Source organism: Sinocyclocheilus anshuiensis, unplaced genomic scaffold, assembly GCF_001515605.1.
Source record: "Sinocyclocheilus anshuiensis isolate Anshui unplaced genomic scaffold, SAMN03320099.WGS_v1.1 scaffold1065, whole genome shotgun sequence".
Taxonomy (NCBI): Eukaryota; Metazoa; Chordata; class Actinopteri; order Cypriniformes; family Cyprinidae; genus Sinocyclocheilus; species Sinocyclocheilus anshuiensis.
Window position 1 is genome coordinate 299,716 of NW_015555804.1, and position 3,300 is coordinate 303,015.

The 3,300-nt window shown below is 37.6% G+C and overlaps 1 long non-coding RNA gene across 1 annotated transcript in view; it reads right to left on the minus strand.

Annotated features, from left to right (window-relative positions):
- Positions 1–2,841, minus strand: part of LOC107674991 (uncharacterized) — a 19,288-nt gene extending 16,447 nt beyond the window's left edge. Inside the window, exon 1 of the long non-coding RNA XR_001632567.1 lies at positions 2,831–2,841. This is a non-coding gene — a long non-coding RNA (uncharacterized LOC107674991). The remainder of the gene's footprint in view (positions 1–2,830) is intronic.
- Between the last annotated feature and the right edge of the window lie 459 nt (positions 2,842–3,300).

Genomic DNA, 3,300 nt, shown 5'->3' on the forward strand with positions numbered 1-3,300 from the left:
GTGTGTGTGTGTGTGTGTGTGTGTGTGTGTGTGTGTGTGTGTGTGTGTGTGTGTGACAGCAAATGCGTTGTAGCTCTATAAGGGAGAGGGCGGCATTCTGCACCCTTTCTCACACTATCCCGAGTGGTGCGTGGCTCTGTGAGACTGCGCTTAGTCAAGCAAGCCGCCCATGCTCACTGGCATTTCCTAAATGCTGCCCAGCTGGAGGCCGACTCTCTCGCCCGCCTGAGTGGCACTCATACACTCTCTTAGCAGGAGAGGGAGGGACGGTGGAGACGGAGGGCGGCTGATGGAGTTCTGCCCCTCGTTCGCCATCACTGGTACTGCTACGGCTATTAGCCACTGCAGCGACGCATTTGATGCACATTTCCGGTCACAGTGGTCTAGCTCCATTTAATTTCTCACAGAGTTGTGGCATTATTTCTCACAGCTGCAATTTTATTTCTCACAATTGCAACTGTATCATAGTGTGACTTTATATCTCACATTTTAGGGGTTTTTTTCCCTTTTTTTTTTTACTTTGTAGTGGAAGCTTGCTTCCATAATTTACTAATCTTTTACAACTTGGAAAAAAACATTAGCCAGATCCAAAAAGATTACAAAGCAATAATATTATTTTAATGTCACCTTTGGCTAATGGGCTTCATGATATTCTACATTCATTAAAATGATGATACAGCAGGCCTATTGCCATTCTTTCCTTCAGTTCTGCCATTTTAACACAAAACTACCTCTGCATGGCTCTTAACATGTTTTTTATTATATGCACAACAGTCTACCTGTCTGAAATGTAGTGGTGTATAAAGTACCTGAAAGCTATACTCAAGTAAAAGTACAGATATCTTACCAGAAAATGACTTGTGAAGAAGTTGAAGAAAACGTTTAGAATATTGAGTAAAAGTCTTAAAGTATGTGATATTTATTGTACTTAAGTAAAATTATTATTAAATGTTTTCATGCTGCTATCTGCAGAAACAAGGTACTCTTTGTGTGATATAGATTACGTTAACTATATTAAATTATATAAATAGCATACAGAAGCATTTTTGCCATCTACAATTTAGAGTGGAATTTTGAGTTTTAATAGACTAATAAATCAACGTGCGTGCGCTCTCTGTGATATACTTGATAATGTCAGATGGCACATCATTACAACACTTACCATATTATCGCAGACGATGCTGTATCGCACACCCCAGACTCGACTTGAGTGGAAAATTAATCATCCGTGGTTGTGCACGCAGCCGCACACTTTTTTGCACATGACCAAAGGTGTTTTTAGGAGTCTAACTTGTAGACGGCAGACCACTGATTCATCAAACCTGCTTTCCTGCAGTCCATGTTCTTCTGACTTCTGACTATTTTGTAGTAAGTAACGAATATGCTTCGGGGAAATGTATCGGAGTAAAAGTATACATTTTAATTAGGAAATGTAGTGGAGTAAAAGTTGGCTGAAATATAAAAACTCAAGTAAAGTACAGATGTTCCCAAAAAATACTAAAGTACTGTAACGAAGTATTATTACTTCGTTACAATACACCACTGCTCTCTAGTCTCAGTGCTACCTGAGTTGTTACTAACAGCAGACATATCTTTGTACAAACGGAATAATCATTAAATTGCACATGAGCAAAGGTGTTTTTAGGAGTCTAACTTGCAAACGCCAGACCACTGATTCGTCAAACATGCTTCTCTGCAGTCCGTGTTCTTCTGACTCTTTTGTAGTAACGAATATGCTTCGGGGAAATGTATCGGAGTAAAAGTATAAATTTTAATTAGGAAATGTAGTGAAGTAAAAGTTGGCTGAAATATAAAAACTCAAGTAAAGTACAGATACTCCCAAAAAATACTTAAGTACTGTAACGAAGTATTATTACTTCGTTACAATACACCACTGCTGAAATGTTATAAACCTAAGATTGCATTACAGTCAAAATGCCTATTTTTGACCTCAAATAGTGGTTCTTATGACTTTTCCAAGTGATTTGCTTATTCAGGCGTTAATAGCAACAGCAACACTGCCTCTTTTCTGCATGATATTCATATACGCTATTGGATATAATAGAGCTGTCTAGTTAATTATTAGTCATCATTAAACTGTCCCTCAAAGGTTTAGGCTATTCTCAGCTCATATTCATTTCATTCCTGAGGGCATAATCACGGCTTAAAGAATAACGACTTGCAGTTTAATTATTCTGTGTAAATACTTAGATACAAGGTGTGTTTACTTTAATAATACAGTCATACTCTAGTTGCACACAAAAACCTTTATGAAGCAGGCTTTGTTATCTAAATTGTGAAATTATGTTTTGTCATCTACTTTAATCATTCATTGTTCTCCTTCTAACAATGGAACCGCAAATGGAATCATGTAAATTGCCGGGAAATTACAGTACTCCTATAACGGTTGACTCAAAACATTCCATTTGTTTTAAATCCATAGTTGTACCAGCGGTAGAAAAGAAAAGAAAATGTTGAGAATGCATTCTCAATATTCTCAACATGCATTCTGCATTTTGCATAAACTCAATAAAGCACTTTTAGTAATTATCCTTGTGCACTGCATTGTCTCCGAGTGTGTTTGAATTATCCGGCTCTAATGTGTTTTTCATTAACACAGCTCTTAAAGACCCTGCGCACTGGTGGGTGTTGTGTTGACCATGTCAGATCCAAGTAGGGAAAGAGAGAGCAAGAATTAGCGTTGCATTAAGCTCTCAAGAGTGGAGCTCAGGCGCTAGGTAAACAACAGGAGCTTGTGTCGGCCGTGACTTATGTTGCTTTGGAGACTCGGTGACCCCCATTAGAGTGGTGCCCTCTTCCTGGTGCCCACAAAAGCAGACAGGGCTTTAACTGTCACCCTGGCACCAGTGGTAATGCCTACCATTCTGGCTTGGTTAATTATTACTCGTCTATGATGAGATTGCTTACCAATGTGGCTCAATATATTGAAGTTTTGAGCAGGCAAAACTCTCTGTCATGTATAATACTTTGATAAGAATTAAGCAAAAGCTAAACGTGTTGAAAAACGTGTTACTTTTAAGACTTTACCTTCTTATATGATGTTTGCTTATGATTTATGATCGATTAGGTTTTATATTGATGTCTGGTCCATAAGGACTGGATGTTGTTTCAGTACATTGTATGGAAATCCAAGGTAACTTTTTTTCTAGCATTGTATTTTTTTTTTTTTAAGTTTGTTTCAAACATTTCAGAGCAGTTTAACATTTTTATTAAGGCAAGTGTTTTATACAAAATGTATACAGATTTATATAGAATTTATAGGTTAACCCAAAGCAATGT